The sequence below is a fragment of the Miniopterus schreibersii genome (genome assembly GCF_964146895.1).
Source record: "Miniopterus schreibersii genome assembly, chromosome: 2".
NCBI lineage: Eukaryota > Metazoa > Chordata > Mammalia > Chiroptera > Miniopteridae > Miniopterus > Miniopterus schreibersii.
In genome coordinates, this window is record NC_138102.1 from 121,339,927 (window position 1) to 121,366,908 (window position 26,982).

General features: G+C 34.5%; 1 protein-coding gene across 3 annotated transcripts in view; it reads right to left on the reverse strand.

Moving 5' to 3' along the window:
• The window catches only part of SYT1 (synaptotagmin 1), a 493,749-nt gene that overhangs the window by 400,677 nt on the left and 66,090 nt on the right, over positions 1-26,982 (reverse strand). The window contains exon 3 of one of the 3 annotated variants that reach the window (XM_081128359.1): positions 410-498. The exons of the other annotated variants lie outside the window; for them this stretch is intronic. The gene's annotated coding sequence lies outside the window, so the exon portion shown is untranslated. The remainder of the gene's footprint in view (positions 1-409; positions 499-26,982) is intronic. 3 annotated transcript variants of the gene reach the window in all.

Consider the following 26,982-nt stretch of genomic DNA (forward strand, 5'->3'; position numbering starts at 1 on the left):
ATTTATTATTAGTCCCTAGTATTATTTTATATTTCTAAAAACACTGTGAAATTAAAAAAAAAAAAAAAGCCAGGGAAAACCTGAAGTTAGAAATTTTATAAAGTTTAAAACCAAACCCTACTAATGACTGAACCATTTATTTATGATATACAGATAAAATTTTAGAATATGTAAAATTTTTAAAAATCAAGCTTCTTCACATTCCTTAAAATATGTACATATAAACTAATGAAATATATTTACTTTGAAAACTCTTAGAACATTAGGCACTTTAAAGTAAGAAAATGTATTTTTCTAAACCTACTATATTAGATTATACTTAATTTAATCTGAAGCCATTGCGCTCAACACAGTGTCTTGTACACAATAAACAATCAGTATCTCCTGGTAGAGAATTTTGGATAATTACCTAGTGATGTCTTTAATCTGCAGACCTCATGTTTCTGGTGTATCGTTGAGGATAGTGGGTAGTAGATCATTTATCAGGTCCTTAGTATCCTGTGAGGAAGATGATACTACTATTCCCATTTTACTGATTAGGAAACAGGAATAGAATGGTTATACAGCTTGTTCAAGGTCACACTCGCAGTGAGAGGTGAAGCTGAGGTTGGAACCTTCGCTATCAGTCTTTCAGGTTTCCCTCTTTTACATACATTGTGCTGTAAGATAGGCAAACTTAGCAAAATTGCCTCACTTTGTAATACTGCTAAGAAAGTACAAGATGTGAAGTGTGCTGATAACTTGTTTTAATTTAGGCAAAGATCTTTGCACTTTCTTCCTAAATTCAAAATGCCAAAACTACCTCCTCACTCCCCCCCCCCCCACCACCACATTGTTTCCTCTCTCATTTGGTTATGTGTTCATTCATTTATTCATTTCATTAGGTTTATTGAAGGTTTGCAATGGACTAAACACAAATATAAATGATAGTTACTTTAGTCATGAACATCATATGGAGTCATCTCTGCTTCCTTCCCTCTTTCTGTAATCAGGAAAATTCTATCAATTCTTTCTTCTTAATGTATCTAGAAGCAACTTGTTTTTTCTCTCCATTTCCACCAGTAATGCATTGAGACCACTGACTCAGGTCTTTATCCCTTTATACCTGGCTTAAAGCAATAACCTTTGGATACTTCTTCCATTTCTAATCCACCCTACACACTAACATCAGATTAATTTTCCTAAAATACTTGAGTATATAACAAGTCCCATTATTAGAATCACATTGACATGATTCCTTCAAAGTCTGGATTAGGTGTCCTGCTTAATTGTTTGAGGATCCTGCACTCTGCTGGGCACAGACTGGGCAAGTATTCAGTAATCATGTATTGAATTATGCATGCAGTGAAGGTCATTTTAGGTATATTTTTCTTCAGAATTCAGAGTAAATTAAGAGATGATACAAGTTATTCTTTTTATCTGTTATTAATATACATGGAACGTGTTGAGATTCACAGATGAACTTTTCAATGAAATGGTGTAAAATATATGTCCTCTCAAATTAATTTCATCCTGTTTCCTTGGCCATTGCCCATAAAATGGTCCCTTTGCACCATTTCATAGATGCTAAACTTTCTTTTATTGGGGGTTGCAGTGGGACATATGGATCCTTATGAGAATATCATGACTCTTTTGATAAATATTCACATACAGTCAATAGATTGTGCTTAAGAGATCAAAGACAGCCTGAAGCTCAAAATAGACCCCTACACCATGGACCTTGATTAAGAATCCTCACTCTTTTTCTTCTCTATTTCTGTTTTCTACCAGTTTACAAACAAGTTCAATTGTCCCCATACTAAGCCAAATATTCATTCCACAGCCCTTTTAACTGATACTGACCTTTCTCCTTTTTACTATACCACTCCACTGTCTCCAAACGTTGGTTGTGTGTCAAGACGTACACTTTTGGGTTTTTGTAGTTCTGTATTTTATTTTAGTAACTTTCTCTGCTTAGTCTTCCTTGATTATATTCATATTTAAACACCCAAGGTTTTCTCTCTATTCTACACTCTAATAGTTTCAATATTACTGCTCTGCAGATTACTCGTACCACTACATCTTGAGCACTGGCCTCTTTTACTATATTCTAGACGCCTATTTCCTTTTGACTGCTATCTCCTTATACAAGTCCTACTGGAATATTAAACTCACAAACCTCAAATGAAATGCGGCACACTTCTCTCAGAGCTTTTCCTTATTTTGTGTTCCCTAGTTCAATTATAAACTAATATTTTTAGTTCTACAAGGAAAACTACAGCAGGTCCATCCCTTAAATAATTTTAGCTAGCCTACTTTTTCTGAATCGAAATTCTTCAAAGGTCTTCCTTGTTGCAATTCACATCTCCCAGAAGCCATCATTCATCTGAGTGAAGATCCTTCCTTTGTACCCCACAGCATTCTAGGCTCCTCTATTAATGTGACATGAATGCTATTGCTTTGCACTGGCATCTTTACTTGTTTTTTTCCAATAGACTGTGATGTCCCAGAGGCATGGAGCTTGCATCTATCATACCTAGCTTATCAAATGATTTAATTCATTGCTATAGGAACCCATTCCTTTTTTTTTTTTGCTGAAGACCTGAGAAAAATTGATCCAAAAAGGCATTTCTATTTTCCAAATTATTAAATATATTGACTCATTCATTCAATAAATGAGCATTGACTTTGCAGATTCTGTACACATTTATTAACAGAAAATATTTTTTAAATTCCTAAAGTTCATGCCATTGCTTAAAATGCCATTACTCTTAAAAGAGGAAATCTGGAAAGGCTAAGGGTTAGAAATAAATTTAAATGAACAGATTCTAACCCTGTTAAAACATAAATCACTAAGATTTCCTCTTTTACGTTTTTTCTTTTTTCTTCCATTATAAGCAAAACTCCCAACAAAGCATGCAAGTGGTGAAGTTGCTATTTTTATTGTTTCTTTACTAACATATTGACCACTAGACTGTAAGACAAAGTATATACAAGAGTTTTATAATTATTTAAATTAAATTACTTTGAAATCATGTGACATTTTTTAAAACCACTCTGGAATGCAGTTCTTCCCACCTTGGACTTTGGATGGTTTTTCAAAATCACCAGTAGTGTTTCTTTGTTTCTTGAATATTGTAGTTCAAAAGAACTATATTCCTCAGAAACAAAATCACTTTGCCCTGCCTCCCTGATCATGGCATAACATTCAAATACACTTATCAGTCCAAAGGACATGAAAGTGTTTCCAACTGTTATCTCATTTTTCCACCGAATGCCTCCCTAGTTTATATAGCTGGCACTGCAACCATGTTTTTATTAGTTTGAAACAGGTTAGAACTCAGCAGCATTTTATGATGGGCATGCATTTTCTTAAGAAGCCCTGACATCTATTGTTCTGTAATAAGAATTAAACTATACGTTTGATTGTTTCTTTTTAGGTGCCTCTTGTAAGAATCATCTATTGGAATTATTGTATCTTGTTTGGGTTCATATAGAAAAGTCTCTCAAGTCGAACACACCCTCACTTTCATTTTAAGGTAGCAGCATCAACTACAGCTGGTGCCGAAGGATTAAAGGTCATTTGAAATACAAAAGAAAAAGAAAACTAATATTTTATGGAAGGAAGTTTTTTATTATGATTACTCTTAAATAAGATGATAATTTCAACAACTCTAAGCAAACATCTTAAAATATCTCAACTCCTAGGTTTCCCACCACTGTACTTTTAGTGAATGAGTCTTAATATTAATTTTATTACTCCTTAAAATTATCTAAGCACAATATAGTAGATATAAATTAAAATGTACTAATATTCTCATCCATTACCATGTTCATCCAACTACCATTTATTGAAGGCCTACTATGTGCCAGGCACTCTGTTATAAAGGTATAGCTATGAAGAGAGATACCTCCTGCTGGTCTACAAGCAGATGACAATAGAGCAAAGACAGAGCGTGATTAAGGAAATATAAGAGATATAAAGTACAAAATGGATTTATAATTAGCAGGAGAGGAATGACTTCAAATGTTAGGCAGTCAATGGTTAATAAGGTTGCCTGTCAAGCTTACTTAAACTGACATTAGTATTTAGCAAAACATTATTCAAGAAATAATTAGCTTTGTACTATAATGGAGACTTCATGGTCTCAAACAATGAAATCTTTTAAGTTGTCTGTCATTAAAAAAACAAAACGAAAAACTCTCCAACTTTCTTAACCAGTAAACTGTGATGCTAAGATAATGTTCCTTCTCCATTTCCAAAAATTAATATTTTTTCTATGAAAGCAAAAGGGAATTCATCATAATAGGCAAACTTTAATTAGGATGATAATCTGTAATTATTCTTTACTGATTAACTTTTCAACTATATAGAAGGTCAAATCTCAATAAATAACAGAATAATCTTGGGTTAACCTGTACTAAAACACACAGCCCATACATAAATGTTCTTGTCAGTAGTTAATTATCATAAGAAGCACTTTTCTCAGTTTGAATGAGTATTTTAAATTTAAAATGGTTGCCACCATTGTTTCAGGTATGTAGGATACATCCTTTAAAAACACAAAAAAAATCCTCCTGAAGTTTTCTTTCTAGCAAAGGAAGGGAGAGGGATATTAACTCTCTTAATCCTCAAAACAACTTAATGGTGTAGATGTTATTATTATCCCAGTTTTACAGACAAGGGAACTAAGACATAAGGTTAAATAAATTGCCCACCACAGATATAACAGGCAGAGGAGTCAGGATTCAAACTCAAGCGGCGTGCCTCGGGTTTCTTTGTGGACTTTGTATGAATATATTATGTTAAACTGTTACAGATATTTCTCAGAATGTTACTTCATTTGTGTGATATATTTATTAAGCATACATAAACACAAAACCTGTCATTCTAGCAATGTTAGTACTCCATTATTACTAAGTTACTCCCTCCAAGTCACTACACACCATGCTTTCACACAGAAAAACAAAACCTAAGTTCAATATGGAGAAACTAAACCTTACTTTATAATAATTTCTAATATTACAGGAATTTCCATCCTTACCCACACACCTTGGCCTTACACCACCTGGTTATACACTGAAAAACTCATTTATTTTCAGCCAAAGAAAAGATGACTTTGACCTTGAGATTTTGAAACACAAGAAAATGAAATTGATCTGCTAGATGACCATAAAGCAAATAGACACTACATTTGAGTCTCTCTCTCTCACGCACACACACACTCCCTATCTTTATCTATATATACACACATAATATCATAATAACTTGGCAGAAAATAAAGTGCATGGCCCCCTGCAATTGTTAGATAAAGGGCAAGGAAAGATTATTTTCTCCCAGGTCATTATAAAGGTATAGCTCAAGGACACTAAGGCTACCAACGAGACCAACTAAACACCTATATGACAAATAAGCATTTATTACTCCCTGTGGTCCAACCAGTACTACCCCACTTAAGATACACTGAAAAAATCTAAATAGTATGTTTGGAAATTAATCAAGCAACACTCTTCTCATCTTTTGAATCCTGATCCTGCTGATAACCAGACACCACCTTAAATTGACAAGTTGCATGGCAGTTGGACAAGACTAAAAACAACTCCTAAATTATTGTTAAACCCTCAAAAAAGATGTTTTCCCCTCTTATGCTATTTCAAAATATCTTAGAAACTGTTTAACTGTCACTTTAAGTTGAAGCAGCATTTAAAGTTATCGAGAAGTACTGCTTTTATGGGAGAATGGATAAAAAACTAGAAATGTGAAATTATAAAATTGAAAAGAAAAATCTCAAAGGCATATGAACTCAGCACTTGCATTCACAGTTTTCCCATCTTCAAGGCTCAGATAAAGATTTTAATTAGCTCCCTTGAAAACTGTTGTTAACGCTAAAATAAAAATTCCATCATCACTTCCTTTTCATATAGCACTCAGGATACCATGCCAAAAATAGAGTTTAAATTCCTGATTAACATTGCAATGAAAGTGGAGAAATATAATGCAGGCAATATTGCATTAGTTTCAGTGCATTTTAGCAAATAAACCTTTAACATTTACCACTATACACATATAGGTGAGTTACATATTTTATTTTTCCCTCACATGCTAATATTTAACAAAATCTCAAATGGAAAATACATATTTAAAGTTATTTACAATAACAAATAAGCAATCATTGAAAAAAATATCCTAGGGTAATTATGTGTACAACAAATTGATGGAACCAAATTGGGTTCAATATTAAGAAGATATTTATTTTCATATATTCTTTCTCTCTGTCTATTATCTATCTATCATCTATCTATCATCTATCTATCTATCTATCTATCTATCTATCTATCTATCTATCTATCTATCATCTATCTATAATCTATTTCCATGTATATCCCTACCATAATGAAGAGTGGACAGGGTGCATATAGATTTCATTACCTGCTAATATTTAAATATTTTTATTATTATGATGTCTTTAAATATAAATTTATGTTAAATAAAAGGGAAAACTTATTTATCAAATTCATTCACGGAGTACACAAATAATAGAAGACAGTGTTTGATTTAATTCTGAAGCTGTAATGTACAACAGCCTTATTTTCATGGTCAAGGTGACTTCTAGATATACTGAGTGAATCCTTACACAGGACTGTACTGAAGAGAAAACAACATGTGTCAACCCTGTGGGTGGAGGTGACATGCAATTTAAAATGTCTAATTACACATTTCACCTTAGCTAAACATCCTGAAAGATGACATGATCTAATTGCATATTAATGCATTATTTCTCTAAGGCCACAAACGAAGTAGCTAGAGAAAATCTCTCTCTGATTCTCTACATAGTTGAAAATTTCTATTAAATGCCCTTGTTTGCTATATACATCTGAATAATTCTGCATACTACTGACCCTAAAATGTAACTGCCTAAAATATTAGTGGACCCTGAAATATCATTAAGGATTGTTTTTGAAATTTGAATAGTTAAAAATCATCCCTGGCTGAGAGCCCAAAGCAAGCTAGGCGAGAGCTAACGTAAAATCTGATATTGTCTTCACTCTTTCTAGTCCCCCCCACACATTCCTACTTATTACCTCCCTTTCCATGCCCCACTGTCTTTTCTTCTAATTTTTTAATGAAAAAATTCAAAAACCTTTTTCCTCTGACAAAGCATAGTTGTATTCTCTAACCTCATACTGTGGTTTGAACTTTTAATTTTATTAAATTTGTTGCCCTGACCGATGTGGTTCAGTGGGTAGGAATTTTGTCCTGTACTCTGAAAGGCTGCAGGTTCAATTCCCAGTCAGGGCACATACCTAGGTTGCAGGTCCGGGCGTATGGGAGGCAACTGGTCTCTGTCTCTCTCTCTCTCTCTCTCTCTCTCCCTCTCTCCCTTTCTTTTTCTAAAATACATGCTCAGGTGAAGATTTTTAAAAAATGTTTAATGGATGTCTAAATGCTTTGAGACATTTCTTCTGGTGGATTATACAATTTGCATAAATTCTCAACACAACACCTCAACTGTCTTTAAGCCAGACAAGACTTTAGGACTTAATGATAACGACAGTGTGTATGCAGCGGCTCAGGTCACCCACAATCGCGCTGAGCACTTATCAAGGTGCCGCACTCTATGCTGGAGGGGAAAGGACAGGTTCCATCCAAGTGCCTTTAGGAGCTGTAACAAACAAAGGTACTGGGTGCAACAGCAGCACACGAGCCATATGCGCTTTGAGGGGAAGACGCTCATTTTAAAGTCGCTATAGAGTGAACGTTTGTGCCCCCCCCCATTTATATTTTGAATAGCTAACCACCAATATGATGGGATTAGGAGGTGGGGTGTTTGGATAGGTGACTAGGTCATGAAAGTGGAACCCACATGAAAGGCATTAGTGCCCTTATAAAAGAGACCCCTGAGAGCTCCCTGGCCCGTCCAACATGCTGTCCGTCTGGTGACTTGTTAAAGCGGCCCAGATGGACTAAGATAGAGATGAAACCTTAGGCTGAGTACATCTATACCCTTTCAGCTCGTACCTATGTTCTTCAGCCCTATTCTCATACTTGACTAGTTTTCCTAACTTTCTCCAGCCTGCAGGAGATCTAGCCCATACCTGTCTTTCAGAGTCATTCATTCACGCATCAACTCCTGCTACAGTCTAGAGATTGATGTCCCTACCACTACATAGCTAAATGCTGAGGGTACAGTGACGAATATAGACTATTCTGCTTTCAGGGAGCCTATGTGTTAAATTAAGTACCTATTTAATTGCAATTGTTAAGTGCTAAGCACGACAAGTAAAGTAAAGGCCTCTCCTCACGGTTTTGTCATTTGAGGCTAATTTTCCTTTCTTTGATCCAATTATGATGTGCTTTGTTTTCAGTAGTCAGCTTAAGAAAAAGTACCTCAGAATACAGAGTGTGCTATAAGAAGTACATGCAGTCTCTACTCAGGGAATACCATAGACATTTGGTCTCTTTCATAATAGAGAAAGGGTTGTGTCATCCTGAGCAATCTCGGAAAGCAAAGGCTGTTTAGGAGGCCAGAATCTACAGTGTTTATTAAGGCATTGACTGAATTTACACTGTTCAACAAAAACAAAAAGAACGTAAGAAAATGGAGGAGTATGATTTTATGGTACCGAAACCTGACAAAACTGTAGTCTAGGAATATTCCAGAATTACCAATAAATTAGCAGTGACAACAGTGCTTTTTGGTATAACTACTATACGGTATTCATCTGAACAGAGCATGAGTCACGGCATCCTGACAGGCCATGTCGAATTTCAAACAAATTGGAGCTATAATTTACAGTACAATAGAACCCAAGACAGAGGCGCACGTACTCCGGGCTCCTTAAATATTCTATGAAAAATAGCTCAGAGAGGCACAAGTGACAATGAGCAGAGGCTGGATGATGAATCATCAAGTAGTTTAAGTAAAACTCTGTCTGATTAAATGCTTTGTTTTTAAACCATCTGCATCCATGTCTGCTGTAGCAAGACAGATCAAGTTGTTCCCAGTCTTCTTTCAAAAACTCAGACGGGCTCACAAATGATAAGTTTTATTATATTATGAAACTCATGCCAAACCGAAGCACTGAGCATTATGTAATTCCAATTATCTGCATTCAGGCCCAGGATTCGGTGCCAGGCAATGCTAAAGACACGGCTAATGTAAACGAGCGGGCTTCTCATGGCTTTGGGTTGTATGCTTGTAATTTCATTTTGGTCTTTGCGGCCTGGAGAATTCATTTTTCCATCCTTCACTTCAGGAGTCCTTTTTGTTTATCCCACCAACCAGTTACCAGATGCTCTATCAACTAAGCTAATTAGTGGAGTCTCCTCTGAAAGCTGGGGCTTGCTGAGTGTGGTCATTAGAACAGACAGAAGTGCAGAGGCCAGAGACATCCTGAATGACACACGAGCTTCAGCAGGCACTCTCGCAGCCAAGTCACGAGGAGCTGCATGGTGGCTGTGACTAGACTACAGCAAAGCATCCACTCAGGTGAACAAAAATCCGCTCATTTATCTGGCTTTTAAAACATGATGCCGAGTGGTGTGGTGACTAACTTGTTCATTGCTCTGATTTGTACAGACTGAGAGAGTCTTTTGAATGTTAACCAGATATTTTATTTGTTTATAGAGTTACAAACTGGTATCACATATTAAACAATATATTTTAAACTAGTGTTTCCTTCCCTTGGAGTTTCCTAATTACTCTAAAAATTTTGTATTATTAAATCCCATATTAGTATTGTCCTGAAAACCTTAAATAACAGCATTTCTCATGTCTTCTGTATAAAAACACGAATTATCACTGGGTTGCCATTTTAACCTTGTATCATATTTCCTTTCAATTCCCTGCTCATGTACCTTTCCTACCTACTACATTGATAGCTACTTGAGGACATAGATCCTATGGATAATTTGTTTTTATATCCCTAGAGTTCAGGATAAATCCAGAAAATAACAATTATTTAATACATTTTTGCTTTTTTTTTGCTTAATAAATAAATGTATGAAGTTTCTGGTCCCATAATAGTCTGACACAGATAATTAGGAGATAGTGAAACATTTTATCCAAAATAAAAATTAGTTTTGTGAAAATGTAGATGTGAGGCTTTATTATGAAAACAAGGGAATTATACTAAACTAAGGGAAAAAGTTAATCCATATATTGAGAGTCTGGACTTAACTATTATATTAGAGGAAATCTATTGTCCATTTACATAGAATATTACTTAATTTCCCATGTAAACCAAACACCTCCAAAAATAATATAAAAATGTATTAGATATAAAAATGCTATCAGTTGATATGCATGGATGTGATGTTGCTCTGTATTTAAAATGTAAAAATAAAGAAACCCAGCATTCCTCCTGAAACTATTTGTAAGTTGGTACTTTGGTGATAGTGCAATGGCTACTCCATTTTGGTCTGAGCAACCAGGTTTCCTGCTACGGATGTTAGAGGAAAAACAACGGCAGAATTCTGTTCAATGGTTCTCTTAAAAATAAAATCAGGGGTTTGTGCTTAAAGGAAGCAATTTGAGAGTCAAACCATATGACTAAAGAGGCAGATCTAATTAAACCATGCATACACTTGAAGTGTCTTTCTCACAGTTTGTTGCCTTTCTCACCAGTTTTGAATAAGCTTTGTCTTTTACTAGCTTTGTGTCTTTCAATGAACTTTTTAACCTTTCTGAAACACAGTATCCTGTGCTGTAAAAGGATGCCAACAATTTTTACTTCCAAATGTGGTTGTGATTACACAAAACGCTATGTTAAAAAATTCCTGGCCCTTGGTGTGTGTGTGTGAACCTGGTCCCTTCTCATCACTCGGCCTTATCAGAAACTATGTCAAAATGTAAATTCCACTAGAAATATGTATATTACATGATTGTTTATATTATCATATTAATATACTTCATATTTCAGGAAGGGATTGCTTAAAAGAGTTATGGTACAGCCATTTAACGAAATAATGTAGTGAGAAAATTTTAAAGTAGGTTCATATGTAAGTATTGATATATTATTTTACATTTTATATGATTGAATAAAAAAGTAATCTTCATAATAGTACTACACAAAAACCCATTAATGTAAAAGTTTATATTTATATACTATCAGAATTCTGAAAGGAGTCACACCAAACTAAAATTATAGTTACCTTTAGGGGGTATAACTTCAAGGAGGCTTTTATTTGTTTTTGAAATTTGTTTTTTTAGAATTATGATGTAACAGAAAAACGCTAAAACATTTGTAACTTTTGAAAAGAATATTATTTTGCTGCTATGTACAAATATTGATTATAATATTAATTTATATCTACTATGTTCCTATTTAATTAGAGACAAATTCATATCCTAAGGGTTTTTATAGTTCAGATAATTCAATGTAATTTAGGTTGCCCAGCTTCACCTTTGTCCTTCTGCTCTAATAAAACAACCTTACTATTCTCTGTAGTTCCTCCGTTTTCCTCATATGCTTCCTTTTCAATGTGAGGCATATGCCAAAAAGTGAGATTTGAAAGCCCGCTGTATTTTCTCACTCAGAAATGAATTTCCAAAGCTGGTTCCTTTTAATTCTCTTCCTTTAGAGGAACTTCTTTCTGCTGTATCCTATCTTAGACATTTTCTCTAGCAGTGACTCAGAGACACCCACCATTGTCAATCAATCTCTAGAATACAGACACTTTGAAGTGATTTATAAATGAAATGGTGTTGTGATTGAAGTCTCTCAAACTGGGTATTATTTAAGGTTTTTAAAACTCAGCATATTATTTTGTGACAACTCACACATTCTAAACTCACTTAGAATTATCCTGAAACCAGTGGACACATTTTGCTCATAATCATAGGTCTGCAGATATTGGTGGGTATTACTTTATGAAAATAATAAACTTTATTCACATTAATTACTAATATAGACATCTTGGCTATTCATATAACATGTTTATCAACATTCCTGAAAATCTTCTACAGCAATTCCATATTTCAAAAATTATCTTCTATAATAAAACTATTATGACCATCTTTCTAGTATTTTATGTCTATGGTTCCAAAGATGACTGTTTCCATGTTAGCCCAGGATATATCATGTCTTTCCTATTACTGTAGTCCTTGGCCTGGAGAAGTCCTATAGCCCATCACTAGCCACTGGTATAAAGACAACCACTGAATTCAACAGGACTGAGGAAAGAAAGAGGTGGCCCTATTTGAGAATTTGGGATTTTACAATTGAGGTACTATCATGTAAGAAACCCTGCTTTTTGCTACAGTAAAAAGGGATTTTTAACTTAGTCTGTGTAACAAACTTATATTTGAGGCACTCGAACTGGAGACATCTTGCATTTGATATCAATGCCTGTTATGGCAGCTTCTCTCCATAGACAGAATGCAGGTGCTTATCTCACTTTGGCACAGTGAGAATAAAGGGAAATGGATTCTTGACCAGATTAGAATCTTGAGAAACTGTAAGCCAAACAGTACTTGTTATGCCTTGGGTTGATTAAATTCATCTAATCCTATGTACACCTGAATACAGTGAATGCATATTTTACTCCATGATGCCTAAATTAATAAATAGAATGAGTCTGGCTTTATTTATAGAATTATACAAACAGACATGCATATCATTAATAACAGTATATTTTCATTAAAATATAGGTTATGAACTATGCTAAATACTGTGAGCATCATTAACTTTCTGTCACAGTATATTATAAAATTTTAAAAAGGCAGTAATTAACCTGACATAAGTGTTTCTTACAAGCCAGCTGTTAACTTCTAGATGAAATAATATATTCTCTAAATTATATTTTGATTAGGAGTAAAGATAGAAATATGACTAAATAAGAAAATTAAATATGTCATTAATTGCAAAAAATGCTATTCCATGACTAATTCTCTTACTTTGAGAGCTTTTAATATAGTGAGTTATACTAATATTGACTTTAAAAAATTATCTGAGAAATGCTGCTCTCTGTATTTTTAATTAAATGGTTAAAATAATCTGTAGGACCTTTTAGGCATTGTATTTGTGTCATTTTCTATCACGACGGTTAAATTTATCCATTTTTCACATACACTATTTCTATGGTTCTTTAAAAATGCTGGGAAAAAATGAACTTGAAAATTTAGAGCTGATATTTTAAAACACTACTGGACGATGAGGATATTTTATTTGATTAAAATATATATTAACATTTTATGAGATTGGTTTATATAAAAGACCTACCCTAACTTACTTATTATAGAGACTCAACTTCTTTAAAGTCTATTATTTTTTAAAAATATGTTTTTATTGATTTCAGAGAAAGGAAGGGAGAGGGCGAGAGAGAGATAGAAACTTCAATGATGAGAGAGAGTCATTGACTGACTGCCTTCTGCATGCCCCCTACTGGGGATTGAGCCCGCAATCCAGGTATATGCCCTGACCTGGAATCAAACCATGATCTCCTGGTTCATAAGTCGATGCTCAACCACTGAGCTATGAAGGCCGGGCTAAATTCTATCACTTTTTAGATGGCTCCTCTTGCAACAGGCCCAAGCTTTTCTAAACCAATAAAAACAACCCAAGAGGCTCTATAAAGTACAACAATTTGAATAAACCACAGAAACATAAAACAAACAAATAAAATCCATGTCTTCCTCCAAAGCTACAGCAGCTATTTACAGCCTTTCTGTGGTCTGTCAGCACTGAGAATATGAACAGCACGAAAGCAGCAGTTTTAGTACATGTTTAAATTTTTTAATCTCTTTTTAGCCAATTTTCTCCTCAGTGAATCTGTTTTTCTTTTCTAGAGTCAAACGGTTATCAGGCACTGTTTCATCTGGTTGGATATGATAGCCTGTGTGAAGAGTCCATAGCTCTAACTTAAATTGTTTGGCTTCTCTCTCAGAAAAGCTCCAATTCACCAGCCACTGGGGTTCCCATTCCAGGTTATGATATATAATCTGGCTTAATGTGAGTGATGTTTCTTTCATGAAAAGGGCTTCACCAGTAAAAAATTTTCAGTGCAAAATGCTTTCCCTTTTTCTATCTTTTGGTATATTTTCACTTTGCCCAGTTGTGCGCAGCGAGAGGCTAAAGAATTGGTCAATACCCAAGGACATCACCATCCAAAGCAACATCATGAAGGTTCATTCCTAAATCCATAACATTCTTCCTATTTTCCAGAAAACTATGACTCTAGGGGAGAAGAGAGTGAAACCAAACTGGTGGAGGAAAGCAGCCACAAATCTTTCAGGAATAGTAAAATAAAATCCAAAAAGCCTTCGGTGGTACTCCATCAAATACATTAACAAACCATTCTTATTTAATAAGAAAATGTCATTAAAAATGTTGGAAAACAAAATGTGTGAAGGTGTGCTTTGGAAAATAGATGTAAAATAATTCTTACATCCTTTATAGTAAGAGGCAGACCCATAACAAATATTTCTATGCTGCACTCTGATTAAATCCAGTGCCTTTGTTTGTTCACTCCAAAGCTGAGATATTTTACGTAAAAGATATCTTCAGTGGCCTTCCAAACTGGTGACTAAATGTACCACCAAACAAATATTTATTATGTATTCATGTAAGATGTTATGGGCACTATAGAATTACTGCTTCTAGTGGCTTTAAAGAGGAGCTTCTGGATTGATAAATACATGCTTTTATCCATTAAATATTACTGGACTATAAGCTCCTGGGGGCAGAAACTTTGCCTTTCTTGTTTCCTTCTGTATCTCGTTAGGGGATATCCTGGTATATACCAGATGCCCAGCAAACTCTTATAGAATGAATAAATTTGTTTCTTTCTTGTAAGAGAGATAATCTTGGGGGAAATTTTTCCCCCCCCAGATATTAGAATTTTTTTATTTTTTATTTTGAAAGTATGTTTATTGAAGCTGGAGACAGTGAAACAAAGGAAGGACTTAAGGTAGAAGAAGCAACAGGAGAGAGCCTAGGCAGTGCTCTGCTTTGATTCCCTATAAATGTTACAGGAAAGCATTGTGCCAAGGCGGGGCTGCTCCAACTCACTGGGAAGTCAGAGGAAAGAGGGCCTTGAAGACAGGATCAGAGGCCAAGCCTGGGTCCAGGTGCTGCTGCCCACTGCTCCCCTGGTTGCAAGTTTCAGGGGACCCTTAGAATTTGGGAGGAAGTAAAAAGGTCATGCTTGAGAAGGGGCATGGGCATCCAGATGGAGCCTGTCCAGATTTTAAATATTTTTAAAAGAACAGTTTACTGAAATAAAATCAAAAGGGTTTTTAATATTAGTATTCCATAACATATAACAATATAGAATTCTTTACTATATAATATAAATCTACTGTTAACATTATCTACCTGAGTTATAGCCTAAATTTCTCATGAATATTACTCTTTAGGAAAAAGGGCCTGCGTTTTTTTCTCTGAACGATGTTAAGGAGATAATGACATTAAAGAGGAAACCGCTTATGTTGAACTTCTTTTATTCCTCCTCCGATCTTTTCCTACAAGGCTAAGTAATATTAGAAAAAGTGGTAAAGTCGAGAAGTGTTGCCTTCAGTGTAAGGTGGGACCTGGAGGCAGGTAGGCTGGGAGTGGACAAAGGGCTGAATAAGGGCAGGCTGAGCACGATTATCCAGCCTTGACTCTCTGCAAACAGAAGTGATTTGCCATTAATATTGTTAGATTTGTGTTATTTGACTTACGCTGCCCAAACCCACATGATTAGTGAAGCACAACCCTAGTGTGACTATATTAGCACCAAAGACTGATGATTCCATGAGTGTTTCGCATGAGCACTGCTGATCTCATTTCCTGAACAGAGCAGAGAGGTCAGGCTTGGTAACATTTGCCTAAGGACATCATCAATAACCAGAAATTGTGCAATTCTACAAAGAAAGAGAATACACATAATACATACTATGTATAAATGCATATGTATATACACGTATGGGTAATATATGCATAATATATGAAACAGTCCCTTGTTTTGAAACAAATCCAACAGATAAGTTGCTGTAATATTTCCAAGTTCCTCTCTGTCCCACGCATACCTGTGGCGATACATTCGTTTGAACTTGCTTTACTAAGAAATTATCAGGGAAGGAGAAGTAATGTGGGGGTAAGGTGAGTGAAGCTGTTGCTATATGCATATGTTTCCAGAATTTGGAATCTAAATACAGAAATTGCTCTAAAAATTTTATTTTAAATTTGAGTACAATTTGTCTCTGCAACATCTTTTGGAAAATTTTAAATTTCAAATGCTGAATCATGTCCCAAATCTAAAGGGGGGAAAAACACTTTTGCTTCAAAATTATTCTATTTTAATCTCAAGTACTGCTGCATACTGGAAATTGATCTCAGTTATGATGGGGCTACACTGTCAACAACATATGTGTGTTCATTAAAATGAAATTTTAGCCAAAAAGAGCACAATTTCTCCAAAATTATCTTTAAAAAATCAAATACTGAGCTAATAAGGTAAGCTGATTATAAATAAGGCACATTTCTGTTTTGAATTTATTACAAGTTAATTTTATTTTCTTTGCGTATTGAGTACAAATTAACTTAATTTCCCTCACATATTGATCACAATAATCCTTTCTTTTATTTATTGCAGTACAGAAAATAACCTATCTTTTAAATAATTCTTTAAGGGGGTTTGGATCAGCTGAAGTATTTTCAGGAATTTTGTTGTTACATTTGCATCCTGAACTCCCAAGGTAAACAAGCCTAGTTAAAGTCCACTTACAAACAGTACATGGTACACAAATAAAATTAAAGTCCTGAGGCTGAGTTAGAAGCTTATTATCACTTTTTTAAATATAAACTATGCTGTTTGTAATTAACTTAATTAGTAAAAATATATGTCTTTTACTTAGTCTTTAAAGACAAATGAAATTCATCTCTTGACTAGCAAATAAAAACATTCCTGTGCTACACATGGGGGGTTGGGAGTGGAGGGATGGCATCTGCCAAGATAACTGTTATTTAAATATTAAAAAAACAAACACAAAAAAATGTTCTCTGGGCATAGGATATATTTGGGCTACACTGAAAATTAACATCTGTTGACATATATCATTTTTCAGAGATTCTTAAAATTATGAGCTCTCTGTAAAAATAAACTATGTTTTTCAATGTTTCTTATTAATGTATAAGCCCAAAAAAGATATGAGCTTTTCCAAGATAGAAGTTGTCATGTTTAGAAGATACCAGCATTTGAAGAAAATTCTATAAAATTACAAAACATTCTATAGGCAACCAATTCAACAGGAAGAAGCTATAACATTTGATTTACTATGAGGTTCACACAAGACGAACCGTGTGATAGGGCTTTGCTATTGGTGGATAACAAGGTCAATATCACAGTTTTATTAGAGGAACATTCAAGGAGACACAAGAACAATAATGACGAGGTGTAACTTTACCAAAGTCTTTTCAAAAAAACTGTCGCATTGTAGCATTGTACAGCTTGTCACCAAAACTTAAAAGTCTGCTTTTCCAAACCTGGCATGCCATGCTTTTTATACTAGTTTTATTATTTGCCATAGGCTAAAATGTGACCCGGAAGATAAGAGCTCATTGGGGAAACCCAATCACAGATATGATGAAAAGAAGTGGTAGATGACTAAGAACTGTAGCCTTAAGTGGATCATTAATTCCTAGAAATTATTGTGCTCTGCATAAAAGAGAGTAAATCCTTTCTATCTAAAGTATTTAGTAAGTACTCACCTCCTTATTCAATTAATATTAATGAATTCTTATTGAATATCTGTTATTTTTAGGCCACTATACAAAGAATACTGTGGAAAAAATAAACATAGATAGCCCTAGTCAGTTTTTCTGATAATTTCATAGAGCACATACAAAGTTAAAGACAATATTTTAACCAACATTTTTATATTAGGTTTATGCAACTATAGTTAAGTGGAGTAAAAAGTAAGAGTTAGAGGCAGACTCTGAACTAGAAATACCCTGTTTTACTAACACAGTAAGCTGGTTCCACCTATCAAGTAGTTAAGGAAACTTAGATGAAATACACATTTACCCACAAAACAAAGAAAGAGATGGTTTCAAACTGTAGGACACAATTCTGTGTAACTTCTGAGATGGGTATGAACACTTTCATGTTTAGAGGTCATAGACTACCTGATGTTTTGAATCCTAAAGAAGAGTGATTTTGGGGGGGGGGGTAGGAGAGAGGCCATGAGAGTACCTTGGAGTCTGGAAAATAAGGCATATTTGGAGAACTGTTAGATTAATTATAATCTTGTACAAATAATAGAAAATGTCTAGAGACAGGTTAAAAACCAATTTTGATGGTCTTTGCATACCAGAATAAGAAGACTGGACATGAGACAATGGGAATCATGATTGCATAAATTCACGTAGTGTTTTGGGAAGATCAAATTGTTTAATTGATTAATTATAGGATTGAAGGGCATGGATGCTGAAAGGAGAGAGAGGCTGATGCTAATAAGGCCTAAAATAAAAATTAATTTTTTCTTTGGGCCTGAGCTTTGATGACATTTGCTGAGTGGACTGTCGGTGAAGGGTGTTGAGATAAATGATGGGTCCTCCATAAAGAGGCTGAAGTTGTACAAATGGGTGCTTGAAACTAGGGTCAAAAGGAAGAGAACACACCAGATTCCAGTATCTTCAGTGATTAGTAGACAGTGCTCAGATATATGTGCAGAGGAAGAGTTTTACATGAGAGGGAAGTGATGGTCTTCAAGTGGCAATGGGAACTTAGAATGTCATTCCCACTTGCAGCCCTCCCCTCCCCATTCGCTCCCAGGTATAGTGAAATGAACAGCTTCTGCTTGGGTTTCCTCTATTTCTTGTCAAGTGAAGTAACTGGGTGTTTATTAGCTCAAGAAAAAAAAAAAAGGAATCATTTTGGAAGAAATGTAGGATGTAGGTCACAGAATATAGAGATTGTAAAGGCAGCTGGTTGTAGATAATATGGAAAATATTTCCTCTGATAGAAATCTTGTATTTTGACCAATAGTCAAAGATGACAGGATTAAAAAAATATTATGGGCCTGAATAGGATGTAGTTCCATATAGTAGCCCAATGTTGAATATTTTTGTTGTTGCTGTTATGCCACACTGGAGGATATTTTTTCCATTGATTTCTAGAGACAATAGAAGGGAAGGAGAGAGGCAGGGGAGAGAGAGAGAAGCATCGATGTGAGAGACACATTCATTGGTTGTCTCCCGCATGTGCCCCAACTGGGCCAGGGATGGAGCTGCAACCGAGGTATGTTCCCTTGACTGTAATTGAACCTTCCACCCTTCAGTCTGAGGGCTGATGCTCTAACCACTGAGGAAAACAGGATAGAGCCAATCTTGAATATTGATTAAAAGCTCTCTTCTTTTTTTTTTTTTTCCAAAGAGAGTTTGCCTGAAGTTTTCAGGTATCCTCAGACTAATCCATCAATCTAACTTGACAAATTACTTTAGGGTTTTTGCTACTACTTTACAAAAACTTAAAGAATCATAGCCCTTTTCTTTAGGAAAAGCATTTCTGAAAAGTCAAATTGAATTCCAAGGGATCATCTAAACTCTTTTGTTGTACACTAATTTTGTCATAGTAAGTTTTACTTGAAGAAAGGGGAGCATTAATGGAACTTATAAATATTTCTTTTGCTTTATTCTTGTTATTTGATCTCTATAAAATAAAAAAGGAGCCTTAAAATAGAATAAATCAAGAGAAACATAATGTTGACATAAAAAATTGAAATCAATTAGGAGACTCAACACTTTTCACGATTGTCCTCATCTCTCCTGTGGACAGAACAATAAATAAAATTACTTTTAACTAGATTTAGAAACAAAAGATTTTATGAACTAGCATTTGCTGATTAATGACTAAGTAGACTGTTGTGCTGGGCTCTGGGGACTTCTCAAGGTAGAGAGATGGCAAGTGCTACTTTATATGGTAATTTATATCTATATTAAAGAGTTAGGTATATATCTTAAATAAAGGAATAAAAATAAAAATAATATGTAGTGAGATTAGTAAGGTTTCTTGGAGGAAGTTACACTTGATATGGTCTTTTAAGATATGACATAAGAGACATTAAAAATGACAAAACCACTTAGCAGATGGGACATTGTCAGAAATCCGAAAATGTCTGTCAAAGTAATATGAAAAAGAGTACAATTTTGGCCATCACTGCCTCCCATTGCTAATCTTGGGAATGTAGAAGACCATTGTATGATGCTTACATTATGCTTATAAGAATAATATCTTTCTAAACACATGCTTATAAGAATAGTCTCTTGGTTAGTTACCAAGACACATTTGCATGCAATGTTCTTAGTAAGTGCAGAAAGTGAATCTAGGGTTCCCATTCTCTCATATAACCTGAATGAATGCCCGTGTGGAGGTTAGTTTAGAGCAGAGCTAGTTTCTCATGGAGGCAAGGGACTGGATTAAGTACCTGGAGATTCTTCTGTGTAATTATTTTGTATCGATTTTAATTATCCACAAAGCATGGAACTGCTGAGAGCTCTGATTCCAAAGCAATGACCTAAATGTTCCAGAGTCCTCCCCATTCTCCTGTTAATTCAGCGTCCCTGTCTTTACAGGAAACTTAGGTTGCAGAGAAAGCTTTAGGCAACATTTGTCTTTAGCAATAAAAATAAAGAATTTAAATCCTAACAGTAAGATTTAAATTTCAAAGACTACTTTGCAAGTTCAAAAGGTGACTTTGATCCCAGGTGTTAGAAAAACAAGAATACGAAAAGCTGCATTCTCTTTCATAACTCATAGTCTACATTTATGCTTAAATCAAATATCATTTGAAATGCTTTCTTTTACATTTAACTATTCAACAGTTCATTTTATAAGCTAGGTTTATTTTATTTAAATAAAAAAGAGAACAAAAACACCTGATTAAAAGTTTTAGTCCATGGTTAGAAATTCAGCAGTGCCAAAAATCTTAAAGTCTTCCCAGATGTACGAAGTGCCCACTGCCTATATCGTCTGGCAACTGAGTGATGGATTCTCTCCTGAAGCAGATGTTTGCACACGAAACACTCTTACTCCATAAATCCTCAGGTGAACAAAGAATTCCCCTAGCCAAAACACTATTCCTTTCTAGTGATTCTCAAGCAAGAGGTACCCTGATTTCTGGCAATTTCTAACTCGCTAACTGGTTTTGTCATTATTAGCGTCTATAAAGGCAACCTATGGGTGAGTGACACTGAGATAGCAGCTGTTCCCATAATGTGACCGTGCAGAGTTACACTTCCTGCACGGCTTAGATTTATGCTTCTGGTCCAATCTGTCGGCTTACTCCAAGATTACTTTTTAATTTGTGCTATGAGTAAATCATGAATGATGAGTCTCAGGACTTCATAACATTTACTCTATTGGTGAATGATTCTTTTCTATAATTTAGTATGCTTGGCATGCTTATATGTATGTGTGAGTCTGTGTGCACATTTTAGGGCCTTTTTTTTGTCTTGCACCTGTGCAAATAGATGGAGGATCATTATGCTAGGTGATATGTCCATAGAAGCCAAAGGATAAACTAGGCAATCTAATAGCAATGTAACCCTCCAAAAGTAAATCTGGTGAACGGCTGCTAACTCACACTTTCTGGGGAAGTTTCCTTATCAGCAGAGCCACATTTCTCAATTCCTATTCTACCACTCGCTTTATCCTATTAAGCCCAGAGGAAAGGTTGAGTCTTCAGACATGGCTTACTGAGTGCTGGAATGATTAGGACTTACTCCCTGATGGCTGTTTGAAGTCATATATCTTTTCAGTGTCCTATTTTCCAGAAGAGCAGTGTCAAAGGAGAAACAGAAAGAGAGGTTGGAAAGGAACAGAGAGGAGAGAGAACCCAATAATTCAGCTACAGAGGGACAGTGAAAGGAAATGAAGAAAGAAGGAAAAGAGGGCTGCAAAAATGAATTTTTAGCCCTTATTATAATTCTCTTAAATATAGTTCAAAGGTTCCCAGTATCAAATCTTTACATCATACAATCAGCATCATATTAATACATGAAACTGTGATATCAGGAATCCCAGGGACATCTGCTCTTCCAGGTAACTGGAAAACAATACTTAATCACCCTGAACTAGAAAACAATACTTAATCACCCTGAACAACATTGAAGAAAAAAAAAGAATGGAAAAGAAAAGAAATAGAGAGCTCTAGCTTTCAGAGATTAAGAATTATCTGGGTACATCTCATAAACATCTTTATGAGCTATTTCATTCTGAATAATGTTTCAACATTATAGCACTACGGAATTTTCCAGAAAGTAAGGCTTTTTTTGTTTAAAAGGTTTCAAAAGAGGAAGAGAATTTATAATTATTGCTGTCTCCTTAACAAGATGACATATAAACACTACATTTCTTTTAATTCAAGTTTGAAGGTAAGAAGTATAAAAATATGGGTATCTATTTAAGTGGTCAATTTATTTATCTTTACATTATAACCATGTCCCTTTTCTATGCCTCATGATGAATATGCATGTTCAACAAAAGTACTAAAAATATTACTACTAATTGTGTTTCTACGATAATCCTCTTCTGTGCAATTCTAATATCTTAAAATACAATTTCATTTTTGTTTGTTACTAGGATAAAAATCTAATTTTTTTCAACTTATAGGATTTAAAATTTGCAAACACAACTTCCCAAGAAATAAATGGTAGGTAACAGAATAAAGAAGAGCACCAAAAACACTGTCCCTCTTGTTTTTCCCCTTTTAAAGGTCCAAATGAGTCACCCGCCCAGAGATCCACAGTCAAAGAACCTTGGAAAAATAAGTCCAAATTATAACATAATTACAACATAATAGACTCACCAACACCACATTCCTCAGCTTGACAAAACTTTAGACAGTCTCTTCCCAGCTCTAGGCCTTGATCTCTCTTTTCTTAGAGCACTCACTTTAGATAACTTATAATTATAAAGTCTTTCTTTGCTCCTTTGAAATGTAAATCTTTATAAAAGCTTCTTGCCAGTTTTACAACCCAGAAAAGTCTTTTTCAAGGGCCTGGGAGCCATCCCTTTGAGTATAAACATCAAGGAAGATAGCACCCCTATCAATGTTTGTGTAAGGCTAGGAGACTTAACTTTGATGGGTGCCCAGTTGTAAAACTATTTCTAGTCTTGAAGATATAAGGAAGTTTCCTTTTCCTCTGGGTAAAGCCAATTAGCAAACAGATAGCATGAGAGCGCTTCTCCCTACTTCTTAAAATTCTCCAGCCCTTTGTTTCAGAGGAATAGAGCTCATGATCTGGCCTCTTCTTCCTGTTACAATAATCTTAAATCAAGGCCTCCTTGCTTGTTTATGCAAAGCTGACAGATAAAGTTACATTCAGAAGAAATTAGTATTCTAAATATACTAATAAATAATTTATATTTTTTATTATTTAGTGAACATGAAAGTTTGGCTTCTTTATAAGAAAAAATTGTAATTAAATGTATCTCCTACTGCTTCCTTAAAATACTCTATTTAAATAGAGAGAAAAGTAAAAAAAACAGGTGTATCTACAAAGCCAAATTATAAGAACTATACTGAAAGCTGTTTAAAAGGTATAACATACATGTAAATGATTTAAGAAACCATAAATATCCAAGGCCTAATTTTCCAATGATAAAATAGAAAGCATACAAGCCATGATTGGAACTTGATACCTTAGAGTTCAAGTTCAAATCACAGTCTACAAGTTACTAGAAAACAGAGATAATGCTGATTCAACTATCATTACAGATAAGGAAGCATGAATTCTATATCTGTATCTAAGTAAAAATTTCCTAGTAGGACAGAATAGGACATGTTGTATTTATCAGTTACCTTTTCTACATTGAAATTTTGCTTTTAATTTGTACATTTTTTGAAGGTAAAGGTTAAATTTTCAACTGTACCACTCTAAAAGAAGCGACATAAACACAGAACTCAATATCTGATTTTGATAGAATGAAATAATTTTCTTCCAACTTTTTCAATCTTATATCCAAAGCCTTGACTACTTACTATATCTTTATTTACTTCAAAGGAAATTTGAGTCTTTGTACTTTGAAATATTTAACGAGGCTACCAAAATACTGGTTTCTAGGTGACAAGCTCAAGATGAACTAACTCTGCTCTGAGATACACATAGCTAAGGTGGTTACAGATAAGTGCACCCCTTTCAAATAACTTCAGAGCAAATTTCTTAGTTTATGCATGTTCTTAGCTCTAATAATTTGGTATACTAGGAAGGCTTGCCTCTTTTTTGTTTTGATTTACACAGATTTCTCTTAACAGCTATCTAAAAGCCCACACTGGCAAATGGCAAACTGAAAACAGTATAAAATAATGTTAATTGTAGACATAATTAACATTATAGAGGTTCCCTCCTACCTTAATTTTCAACATAGGAGCAATTAATCTCATTTCTAAATTTACCCAAACGAAAACACACTTCAATTTCCATTCTTGTGTATTTGCCTCCTTTTATGGAAGGGTCCTACTTCCGTACTATTCTTTTCTATAATATTTAGCCTCCTTTTTCATGAGCAATGTTATCTTTACCAGAGCAATAAAATCTAGGTTGCACCAAACATGAGCCATGCCTGTGCTGTAGCCACATGGCCTAGCATACTCACTGGCTCGTGGCAAGAGCTCAGAAATGTATTAATTAAATAAATAATTCAGTAAATCAATGAGATCTAAAACTTGCCTTTCAGAACTTTATTAGCAGAGTCCACTTTGGACTTTAGAGCAATCTTTATGAGAAATGCAACCAGTGCCACACAGGGGGTGAGATATCCTTGATGTCATCACAAGAAGCCTAATTGTTCCCCATGGTTGCCCTGCTGTCCAAACGCAGATTCCAAATTATGTAGACCTAGAAATACCATTTTAGAACTTACATTTAAAAAAAATTGTTGGAGATTCAATTTTAGTCTTTTTTTAGGCTTCTGACCTGCATTCATTGGAAATGGGTCCAACCAAATCTAAACTTCCTAGGCAAGTCATGATTTTTGTGGAGCACAAGCCAGAGTATGGTCCTTGGGTTTATCACACTTCAGTTACCAACATGTAATATGCTGGAATGTCTTGTTAGAATCCATAAATTAAAATAACTGTTTACTGCCAGAGAATCTGAGGGCCTGCAGCTGCTCCCTGTGCTTATACTATTCTCTAAAGACAAGGGTTGTATAGCAAATCCTTTCTGTAATAAGTTTCAGTGTATCTTTTTAAAAAACATCTCATATTTAATTCTTTAGATTTTCACTTCAACATCTAGTTTTTGTTTTTTTTTTTAAACACACAGGTGATTAATCCATGTTTTGACTGGTTGACAATTCTTTTCAATTCCAGATATGAGATAAAACCAGTGGTCTTATATCTCCTACTTGTTCAGATGACTCTTAGGTCTTTCACAAGTGAACAAGATTGGCACTGACTCTGGGTCAGGAAGCCAGGTTAGCAGCAACACCAAAAAGAGACATTATAATACTGCTTTCACTTATCCCAAAGGATTTCTGTAAGGATCAAACAAAATATTTTATAAATTATAAATTTTTAAAAAATCAATTTACTCAATAAAGATGTATTAGAAATTCTTTCATTGGAGAGACCATTACCAATAAAGGCATATAAACTGCATCCTTTAAATACAGATTACCCTTAATTTCTTCTAATGAATTTCCTATGTTTCTGTAAAGAACCAAACACACAGACCAGGCATGTTTCATTAAATCTAAATCTTATTATGGGATCCTACACCATCTCTCTTCTCCCTCTTTCTTTCCTTTTCTCTCTTGAAGAGGCAAAACAAGGATGTATAAAGAAAATTTTCCCTGTAGATTTTTTGCTAATATCTATCATAGAAGTTTAGTACAAGTACTCAGAAAGTATTAAACTATTCCTGAAATGGATAGTCTCCAAGGGAATGCAAAACACAAAATCGAGGATGTTCAAGCCATATCTTTACTCATTCAAATGGATGAATTTAATACACTGTATTATAAAAATCCAAATATTCTTTCTCATGATCTGAACTTGACAAATCATTTCAGTTAGGAAGAAATGGAACCTGAAGAAATAGGACACTTAAATTTACAACAAAATCTAAATTTATATTGCTAGATTCAAGGACTTAGAAGTCACAAGAATGGTTTTCCTGGACTACTCTTGATAATAGATGACAAAATTTTTATTAACAAGTTATAAGTATTGTTTTGACCTCTTCACTTGAATCTTCCTTCTTCAAGTCAGGGTTTCTTAGAGGCTCTATAACTTAGCCACCACATTCTTTTAAGGATAGCCGGCTCACAGGAATTGATACACTAGGATCAAGATTGCTCTAATATTAGTCACAGGAATTCATCTAACCATATGCATCGCAACCCACAGAGTGTAAAACAAGGTGGGAGAAGAGAGATGAGCATATTATCTGTGACCTAGATATTTCTTCACAGGTGTACCCTTTAAAGCAGGGTAAAGCAAGTTAAAAATATTGCTTAACTTGACTGCTTAGAGGCTTTTCTCAAAATCAAACAAGTAATTTTTTAGAATACCAAAAGTGATGCCTGATAACCTTTATAATTTTGGGCATCTTGATGTGACAAAGATTTGCTTTATGCAGAACTTTTAAAATGTTTCTTATACTGAGAAAGTCAGTCTTAGATGAGTAAGACTTTCTGAGTGTTTGTGTTTCAGAAGGCTGTACGAGTTTATTAGCCTATAATTGAAGTGATGAAATAAAATGAATAATCGTTTTAATATAAGAACTGATTTAGCAATTGAACAGACTGCGTCTTATCCAAGTGAATAAAATGTTTATATAATTTTCTTATAATCTTTGACTTTTATTGGCAAAAATTGATAGGAGTTAAATTAGCTCTAGAAGAGTTCTCATATTGTTCCCTAAAGGCACCTGAAATGAAAATTACAAGGACAGTCAGATAAAAAATAAACGATGGCTATAAAATGGAACAAAATGTGGTATCTACCTGATGGTAATATTTACACAAATTTTAAAAATTTCACATAGCAACCTTAACTTGAAGTGGATTCT